Source organism: Triticum aestivum, chromosome 2B, assembly GCF_018294505.1.
Source record: "Triticum aestivum cultivar Chinese Spring chromosome 2B, IWGSC CS RefSeq v2.1, whole genome shotgun sequence".
Classification (NCBI taxonomy): Eukaryota; Viridiplantae; Streptophyta; class Magnoliopsida; order Poales; family Poaceae; genus Triticum; species Triticum aestivum.
In genome coordinates this window covers 57,301,058-57,311,947 of record NC_057798.1, presented here as the reverse complement: position 1 = coordinate 57,311,947, position 10,890 = coordinate 57,301,058, and the positions used below count along the sequence as shown (strand labels likewise).

The 10,890-nt window shown below is 43.0% G+C and overlaps 1 pseudogene; it reads left to right on the top strand.

Annotated features, from left to right (window-relative positions):
* The first annotated feature begins 857 nt into the window (after positions 1–857).
* Positions 858–2,889, top strand: LOC123040399 (UDP-glucosyltransferase UGT13248-like; annotated as a pseudogene).
* The last annotated feature ends 8,001 nt before the right edge of the window (positions 2,890–10,890 follow it).

Here is a 10,890-nt window from a genome sequence, read left to right as displayed (position 1 = left end):
ATGTCCTCGTTGTCGGGCTCCGGCTCGCTCTCCTCCGGCTCGCCGGCGCTCCACCCCGTCAAGCTAGAGCCGGAGGAGGCGCCGCTCCGGTGCCGCACCCGCAGCAGTGCCCTCGTCGTCAACGAGGGTGCCCGGCCCTCCCTGCGCTCCCTCCGCCTGGTCCGGCCGAAGCCCGAGCCGGGCCTGCTCCCCGTGAAGCTGGTGCACGCCGACATGGTGGCCCCCGACGACGAGGCCACCCTAAAATGGGCTAAGGAGGACTACGTCCACCAGCAGGTGTGCCGCCAGCGCCGGGCATACGAGGAGCTCTAGGCCCGGCGCCGCAGGCGCGAGGTGGGCGGCGTCATCGTCTTGGACGGCGACGAGGACGAGGCCGCGCCGTCCACGCCCCACAGCGCATCGGCGACCCTGACAAGGGGTGCAGCAGGGACGGCAGCGGCTACGGTGGGGCGCGCGACGACGACGATGACGACGGCGGCGACTACACCCGTTTCTACAGGCTTCACGGCATGTAGATGGCGGGCGGTGGACGCGGCGCAGTGGCTTGACATAGTAGTAGGCGTAGTTTACATGTTTTATCTTTTTTTTACAGAGTTGCCCCCATACGCCAAGCTAGCGCCGATTCGCCTTCAGGCAGCTCTTTTGAAGCGCCTTTGGGGTCGAACGGCTGGAGATGCTCTATATTCGTGTATATATATCCAACGCCGGTGAAAACCCTTGCATAGGCAAGCAGCTGTCTTGCGAGGAAGCATCCAACGCAGCATCACGTGCACCAATTCAAAGCGAATTTGAACTCTCTTCCTCCCCGCCTCTGAAGATAACATTCTTTTTTCTTTCTTTCTTTCCCGTCAGCCAACCACACTCCCAAGCGGAAGAACTTGCGCGCCACTTCACCGCATCACTTTACTTACTGAATTCCTCCGTCCCGGCGAGAAGAGCAGAACGTGCTCAGGCAGCTCACCATGGACAGCGCAGACGCCACCGTCCAAGGCGCCGGCGGCCGCGTGCTGCTCCTGCCGTTCCCGGGCATACATGGCCACGCCAACCCGATGCTCCAGCTTGGCCGCCGCCTCGCCTACCACGGCCTCCGCCCCACCCTCGTCCTCACCCGCCACGTCCTCTCCACCACCCCCACCACCCAATGCCCCTTCCCCGTGGCCGCCATCTCCGACGGCTTCGACGCCGGCGGCATCGCCTCGTGCGCCGACACCGGAGTACCTGCGCCGCATGGAGGCCGCCGGCTCCGACACGCTCGCATCGCTCCTCCTCGCCGACGGCGAGGAGCCCGTCCGGGTGCTCGTGTACGACTCGCACCTGCCATGGGCGCGGCGCGTGGCGCGGGACGCCGGCGTGGCGGCGGCCGCGTTCTTCACGCAGATGTGCGCGGTGGACGTGGTGTACGGCGAGGTCTCCCAGGGGCGGGTCGCGCTGCCGCTCGCGGACGGGAGCGTGCTACGGGGCAGGCTCTCCGTGGAGCTCGGGCCCAACGACGTGCCGCCGTTCGTCACCGCGCCGGCGTGGTACCCGGCGTTCACCGAGTCAGCGCTGTCGCAGTTCGACGGGCTGGACTAGGCCGACCACGTGCTCGTCAACTCCTTCCGCGACCTCGAGCCAATGGTGAGCACCAGCGACCACCACCTGTTTGTTGTTTTGACCAGCTGAAAAATCATGCCGCAGGAACATAGACTTATGCTTTGAAATTTAAACATTGAGCCGCCAACAACAAACCACTTTTTTCTGTATTTGAATGTGAATCAGTAGATTCGGATTTGCACAGCAAAAGTTGTCCTAATTTTCATATGCCAAATGTATTGCTTTGTCTATAATCTAGACAGACCATTGTACACGAATTCAGATTGCTGTTTTCTGGTTGAGCAGGAGGCAGATTACATGGAATTGAAATGGTGTGCAAAGACCGTCGGCCCGACATTGCCGTCGTTCTACCTTGACGATGATCGCCTGCCGTCGAACAAGACCTATGGTTTCAACCTCGTCTCGAGCACTTCTCCGTGTGTGGCATGGCTCAACAAGCAGGCTCCTTGCTCTGTGCTCCTCGCATCCTACGGCACGGTCGCTAACCTTGACTCGACACAACTAGAAGAGCTAGGCCATGGATTGTGCAACTCCGGACAACCTTTCCTTTGGGTGTTGAGGCCTAGTGAGACAGATAAGTTGACCCAAGAACTCCATGACAAATGCAACATGAAAGGCCAAATTGTCCCCTTTTGCCCTCAGCTGGACGTGTTGGCTCACAGGGCCACAGGTATGAAATGAACCAAATTTCTGCACATACAGCAATAAGGCTGACAATTCTTAGTGGAATTTGACAATGAATAAAACCTAAGCATGCAAACCATTGTGGTGATGATGCAGGTTGTTTCTTGACACATTGTGGATGGAACTCGACAGCTGAAGCAATTGCCACCGGTGTACCCATGATCGCAATACCGCAATGGGCGGACGAACCGACCGCCGCAAAGTACGTGGAGAGCACGTGGGGGATCGGCCTGCGTGCACGCCGAGGCAAGAAAGGCTTGGTGAGACGAGAAGAGGTGGAGAGGTGCATCAAGGAAGTGATGCGTGGGAAGGAGTATATGAGGAATGCTTCTAAGTGGATGCAGAAGGCCAAAGAGGCTATGCAGGAAGGAGGGAGCTCTGACAAAAACATTGCAGATTTTGCAGCCAAATATTTATGAAATCAAGGCCATTTTTTATGAGAGATTGTTCCTACTACACTGAACTTCGACTCTCTATTGTCGTAAAATCCGAGCGGTTGCTAAAAACTAGTTATAGAAGGTACGAAACGAGTGATAATGATGTGAGATCCCGAGTTGTGAAGCTTGAATTTTGTGATGTTCTCCTGTGTCGCTAACAGAGTATATTTGAACATGAATAAGTGCATGCTTTGTCTACTGGATATATGCAAAGTAATGGATCCTTCCAAGACAAAAGAAAAACCAGCCATGCATTAGTTTCTGCGAGACCTGAAATGAAATGAATGTGAAATTACAAAGGTAAATGGCATAAAGCTACTACAATTCGGGCTAGGGTTCCAAAAACTACTATTTTTTTACTGATAACTACCAAGGCCCTGTTCGGATCGTCTCCACCAGCCAGCCTCTCATCTCCGCATGGGGATGTTGATACGTCTCCACCGTATCTATAATTTATGAAGCATTCATGCTATTATATTATCTGTATTGGATGTTTATGGGCTTTACTAAGCACTTTTATATTATTTTTGGGACTAACCTGTTAACCGGAGGCCCATCCCAAATTGTTGTTTTCTTGCCTATTTCAGTGTTTCAAAGAAAAGGAATATCAAACGTAGTCCAAACGGAATGAAACCTTCGGGAGCGTGATTTTTGGAATGAACGTGATCCAAGAGACGTGGAGCTGAAGTCAGGGAAGCTTCGAGGAGGCCACGAGGCAGGGGGCGCGCCCACCCTCCCTGGGCGCGCCCTCCACCCTTGTGGGCCCCTCGAGGCTCCCCCGACCGACTGTCCATATACCCTAAAACCTTCGGAGAACACAATAGATCGGATCCCTCACCGGTGGCCATCTTCATCATCTTGGCGCTCTCCATGACTAGAAGGGAGTAGTTCACCCTCGGGGCTAGGGTATGTACTAGTAGCTATGTGTTTGATCTCTCTCTCTCTCTCTCTCTCTCTCTCTCTCTCTCGTGTTCTCTCTATGGCATGATCTTGATGTATCGCGAGCTTTGCTATTATAGTTGGATCTTATGATGCTTCTCCCCCTCTACTCTCTTGTGATGAATTGAGTTTTCCCCTTGAAGTTGTTTTGCGGATTGAGTCTTTAAGGATTTGAGAACACTTGATGTATGTCTTGCCGTGCTGTGGTGACAATAGGATATTCACGTGATCCACTTGATGTATGTTTTGGTGATCAACTTGTGGGTTCACCTTGTGAACCTATACATAGGGGTTGGCACACGTTTTTGTCTTGACTCTCCGGTAGAAACTTTGGGGCACTCTTTGAAGTACTTTGTGTTGGTTGAATAGATGAATCTGAGATTGTGTGATGCATATCGTATAATCATGCCCACGGATACTTGAGGTGACAATGGAGTATCTAGGTGACATTAGGGTTTTGGTTGATTTGTGTCTTAAGGTGTTATTCTAGTATGAACTCTATGATAGATTGAATAGAAAGAATAGCTTCATGTTATTTTACTACGGACTCTTGAATAGATAGAACAGAAAGGATAACTTTGAGGTGGTTTCGTACCCTACCATAATCTCTTCGTTTGTTCTCCGCTATTAGTGGCTTTGGAGTGACTCTTTGTTGCATGTTGAGGGATAGTTATATGATCCAGTAATGTTATTATTGTTGAGAGAACTTGCACTAGTGAAAGTATGAACCCTATGCCTTGTTTCCTACCATTGCAATAACGTTTGTGCTCACTTTTATCATTAGTTACCTTGCTGTTTTTATATTTTCAGATTACAAAAACCTATATCTATCATCCATATTGCACTTGTATCACCATCTCTTCGCCAAACTAGTGCACCTATACAATTTACCATTGTATTCGGTGTGTTGGAGACACAAGTGACTCTTTGTTATTTGGTTGCAGGGTTGCTTGAGAGAGACCATCTTCATCCAACGGCTCCCACGGATTGATAAACCTTAGGTCATCCACTTGAGGGAAATTTTCTACTGTCCTACAAACCTCTGCACTTGGAGGCCCAACAACGTCTACAAGAAGAAGGTTGTGTAGTAGACATAAAGCTCTTTTCTGGCGCCGTTGCCGGGTAGGTGAGTGCTTGAAGGTATATCTTTAGATCTTGCAATTGAATCTTTTTGTTTCTTGTTTTATCACTAGTTTAGTCTATTAAAGAAAACTATAAAAAAATGGAGTTAAGTTTGTCTCATATGCTTCATCTTTTTAATATCTTTTGTGAGAATGATGAAAAGGAAAATTGTGCTCAAGTGCTAGAAGAAGGAGTCTATAAAATGTTTGGTACTAAATCTTTGAATGATGAGCATGATTGCAATTTTGTTAGTATGAACTCTTTGAATATCCATAGTACTAATGATGATTGCACTAGTTATGATGAAAATGTCTCTTGTAAGCATGTCGATTTTTGTGGAGTGCATAGAGTTTGCAAGTACATACCAAATAGAGAAGATAGATTTTGCAAGAGGCATAAGTATTTAGAAACTAAATGGTTGCAAGAAAGGCTAGATGTGAGTGCTGAAAATTTAAGATATCTCTGGCATACTTGTGAACTTTGCAATGAACATGGTCATTTAAATCTCTGATGCAAATTGTTTCATGATCGTATCGTGTCCAAAAATTGTGATGACTTGATTTCCCTTGCACATCATAATGAACTTAGTTTGCTTTTGGGTTATGAATAATTGAAACATGCAACTAAGCATATTCCAGAATTTAATCTTAAGAATTTTCTTGATATTAATCTAGAGGAAATTTATTTGTATTGTGCGGTGAATTGCATTGAAAATCCTTATATTGCCAATTACATAAAGAAAAGAAAGAAAATAGAAGATGAAGAGAATACTAATGAAAGGGAAGTGACTTCCAAATATCCTCCTATTATTTCTTATGATGAATCAGGTAACGAGGAGGAGCTTTCTATTCAACCAATCTCATTAATAAGGAGCTCAAAGAAGGAGGTTAAACCCACACATGATGTGAAGAAGAAAAAGAAAAAACAGAGAAGTAAAGGTAAAAAGGTATCCCTCCCAAATGATGTTGCTCCTACTACTCATTGTGATGATGATAGTTGCTGTACTATTGGTGCTATCCACACTATTAATGATGAGAGTGATTATGCTTATGATATGGAAAGGCCCAAGCTTGGGGAAGCTATGTTTGATGAGGGTGAAATATTTGAGAATATATTTGCTGCAATTAATGTTTGTCCCAAGCTTGGGGATGCTACGTTTAATGAAGATGATATTTTTAGCATCCCAAGTTTTAATATGCAAATTTGTTATGATGATAGCATGCTTCCTACTTATGATGATTATATTGATGAAAGTGGGTTTGGAAGAGTGTCAACTTTAGGAAGTAATGATCCCACTATTTTGGAGGATGTTGAATCTTATAATATTTATGAAATTGGATTTGGAGAGGTCATGACTTTATTTAGTGATGATTCCACTATCTTGGAAGAGGTTTCAATCGATTATGATGAGAATAAAGTTGCTACTTATGATGATTATTGTGATAAAACTTATGCTATAAAAAGTAGTGATGATTATATTTATAAAACTTGTCATGATTATTATTACCCTTTTTCTGAACATTACTCTTTTAATGTGGAAACAATTTATAGTATTCGAGTCTCTTGTGATACCCCCACTACTCCGAATGAGAAGAATTTTGCTTAGGTGGAGAGTAGTAAAAATTCTATGCTTGTAGATCATGAAAAGAATGCTTTAGGTGCTGGTTATATTGTTGAATTCATTCATTATGCTACTGAAAATTATTATGAGGGAGGAATATATGCTTGTAGGAATTGCAATAATGTCAAGTTTCCTCTCTATGTGTTGAAAATCTTGAAGCTATGCTTGTTTTGCCTTCCTATGCTAGTTGATTATTGTTCCCGTAAGTTGTTTTATCACAAAATCCCTATGCATAGGAAGTGGGTTAGACTTAAATGTGCTAGTCATATGCTTCATGATGCTCCCGTTATGTTTCAATTCTTATCTTTTATGTGAGCATCATTGTCATCATCATGCCTAGCTAGAAAGGCATTAAAGAAAAGCGCTTGTTGGGAGACAACCCAATATTTACCCTTACTGCTTTTGTGTGTTAACATGATTATGCTACGTTAGTAATCATGTTTTATAGCTTTTGTTTGAATAAAGTGCCAAGTAAGACCTTTAGGATAGCTTACGGTGATAGTTGTGTTGATCCTGCTGAAAATCAGAAACTTTTGCACCCAGTAAATTAGTTTTGATAATCCACAGAAACGTTCTTTTGATCTGATTCTTTTTGCTATGGATTGGTACACAAATGTATTAGGATTTCCTAATTTGGTAGGATTTTTGGAATTCCATAAGTATACATTTGATACAAATTACTCCAGACTGTTCTATTTTTGACAGATTCTGTTTTCTATGTGTTGTTTGCTTATTTTGATGAATCTATGAGTAGTATCGGAGGGTATGAACCATAGAGAAGTTGGAATACAATAGATATTACACCAATATGAATTTAGAATGAGTTCATTACAGTACCTAAGTGGTGGTTTTATTTTCTTATACTAACGGAGTTTACGAGTTTTCTGTTGAGTTTTGTGTTGTGAAGTTTTCAAGTTTTGGGTAAAGATTCGATGGACTATGGAATAAGGAGTGGAAAGAGCCTAAGATTGGGGATGACCAAGGAACCCCAAGGTAATATTCAAGGACAACCAAGAGCCTAAGCTTGGGGATGCCCCGGAAGGCATCCCCTCTTTCGTCTTCGTTCATCGGTAACTTTACTTGGAGCTATATTTTTATTCATCACATGATATGTGTTTTGCTTGGAGCGTCATTTTCTTTTGTTAGTATTTGCTTGCTGTTATTTAGAATAATTTTTTCTATCTATATTTTCAATAAAAATGTCAAGGATAGCCTTTACCATGCTTATTTTGCTAGTATACATGTTGCTGTTTGAAAACAGAAAGTTTACCGCTGTTGCAAAAATTCCCTAGAAAAGTCAGAGAATGATATAATGTTGAAACTTTTTGCATATTGAGATCTAATAATCTTGTACAGTGAGGTATTGTTCTCATAATGTTTTGAGTTAGAGAAGTATTGATACTCTTGCATTCTTTACAGACTGTACTGTTTTGGTAGATTGCTGTTATGTTTGCATTGTTTGCATATGTTTGCTTGTTTAATGATTCTATTTGAAGATAGGAGTATTAAATATGCAGAGACATTTAGTATGCAATGTTGAATAATAATTTTAATGATTTGTTACAGTAGAAAATGATAAGGTTTAGCTTTGGTTTATACTAACTTATCTCACGAGTTCTTGTTGAATTTTATGTGGATGAAGTTTTTGAGAAATAGAGAAACCATGATATGAGAGGAATTAAGAAGACACAAAAGTTCAAGCTTGTGGATGCCCAAGGCACCCCAAGATAATATTTTAAGAAGTCTCAAGCATCTAAGCTTGGGGATGCCCCGTTAGGCATCCCACCTTTCTTCTTCAACAACTATCGGTTAGTATAAGTTGAACCTAAGTTTTTGCTTCTTCACATGAGTTGTGCTATACTTGCAATGTCATTTTATCTTGCTTTGCTTGCTGTTTGAATAAAATACCAAGATCTGAAATTCTTAAATGAGGGAGATCTTCACATAGCTACATAATTATTTATTGATCTTCACTTTTATCTTTTTGGAGTAGTTTGTCATTTACTCGTGTGCTTCACTTATATCCTATGAGTAAATGGTTGAATGAGTTGAATGTCATAAATCTAAAATTATATGTGTTTCATTTGCTTATCCCATGGGGAGTAATGACTTCACATCTAAGAAGTAGAGGTGGTAAATTTATTGAAGGTTAGCAAGCATTGTATTGGTCACTTGAACAATTCATGAAAGAATATTGAAGGAAGAGAAATTTCACATATAAATATACTATATTAGACATCTTCTATGATTGTGAGCCCCATTAATTATTTTCAAACCTGAGAAAAATAGTTGAAGTTGGACAAGGAAGACAACGTAATGAGTTATGCTTGGGTGTATTTGTATAGAAGTTATATTGTTATAGATCCTCCAACATGTGGTGCTTGCTATTTAGAATCCTTTGCTAGCTAAAATATCTGTACTAAGCGGGAATACTGCTTGTGCATCCAAATCCCTTGAACCAAGTTTCTTCCATGAGTGTCCACCATACCTACCTATATGCGGTATTTACCTGCCGTTCGAAGTAAATTTGCATGTGCCAAACTCTAAACCTTCAAATAATAATTTGTTTTGTATGCCCGAGTCGCTCATGTAGCGACTAGGGGCTGTCAGTATCTTCCGTACTAGGTGGGTTATTCTCAAGATGAGTGGACTCCGCTCATCATTCACGAGAAAAATGGCTGGTAACTGGGATGCCCAGTCCCATGATCAAAAGATCAAAATCAAATCAAAATAATTGCAAACAAAACTCCCCCAGGATTGATGTTAGTTGGATGGCACCCGTTGTTTCGGACAAGCCGTGGAGTGTGATTGTTGGTGGAGGGGGAGTAAAATCTTTACCATTCTGTTTGAGAACCGCCTATAATGTATGTAGTATGGAAGATATTGGGAACTCTTGGTTGTTATGTTGACAATGAGATCATACCTCTCAAAATTATTTATCTCTATTTCAAAATCGAGCTCTGGCACCTCTGCAAATCCCTGCTTCTCTCTGCGAAGGGCCTATCTTTTACTTTTATGCAAGAGTCAGTAATATTCCTTCTCATTCCTACCTACTCTTTAGTTGGCAAGCATGGTGTGCTGGGGAAAGATCTAAGCATATATGGCCATGCAAATATATTTGATCATGAATTATTATTGTTGACAATTATCTATATGATAAGTGAGTTGGGAGGCGAAACACTAAGCCCTTATCTTTCTCTGTGTTCGATGGATGCTATTTGTTCTAAGAATATGCTTTGAGTGGTAGCAATCATGGAAGACTATACGATAGTTGAGTATGTGGAGTTTGCTAAATCAAAGCTCTGACATAGACCCTTCCTGAAAATAAGATGAATTGTAATTGTTTGATGACTGAGAATGAAGTTTGCTAGTTTTCAAGAAAGTTTATGGTCTATGCTTTAACATGTGAATAACTTGTTACTTGATTTTGAGAAGTTTTATGAGATGAACTACTGTTATGACATATAATCATGCTAGAAAAGGTGACTGAAATTATCATTGATCAAACTTGTGCACCTGCTAGCATTCACACTTTATAAATTCTTTCTTTTATCATTTACCTACTCGAGGACGAGCAGGAATTAAGCTTGGGGATGCTGATACGTCTCCAACGTATCTATAATTTATGAAGCATTCAAGCTATTATATTATTTGTTTTGGATGTTTATGGGCTTTACTAAGCACTTTTATATTATTTTTGGGACTAACCTATTAACCGGAGCCTAGCCCAAATTGCTGTTTTCTTGCCTATTTCAGTGTTTCGAAGAAAAGGAATATCAAACGTAGTCCAAATGGAATGAAACCTTCGGGAGTGTGATTTTTGGAACGAACATGATCCAGGAGACGTGGAGCTAAAGTCAGGGAAGCTTCGAGGAGGCCACGAGGCAGGGGGGCGTGCCCACCCCCTGGGAGCGCCCTCCACCCTAGTGGGCCCCTTGAGGCTCCCCCGACCGACTTATTTCGCCTATATAAGTCCATGTACCCTAAAACCTTCAGAGAACACAATAGATCGGGAGTTCTACCGCCGCAAGACTCTGTAGCCACCAAAAACCAAGAAGGACCCTATTCCGGCACCCTGCCGGCGGGGGGATCCCTCACCGGTGTCCATCTTCATCATCCCGGTGCTCTCCATGATGAGGAGGGAGTAGTTCACCCTCAGGGCTGAGGGTATGTACCAGTAGCTATGTGTTTGATCTCTCTCTCTCTCTCTCTCTCTCTCTCTCGTGTTCTCTCTATGGCATGATCTTGATGTATCGCGAGCTTTGCTATTATAGTTGGATCTTATGATATTTCTCCCCCTCTACTCTCTTGTGATGAATTGAGTTTTCCCCTTGAAGTTGTTTTGTCGGATTGAGTCTTGAAGGATTTGAGAACACTTGATGTATGTCTTGCCGTGCTTATCTGTGGTGACAATGGGATATTCACGTGATCCACTTGATGTATGTTTTGGTGATCAACTTGCGGGTTCACCTTGTGAACCTATGCATAGGGGTT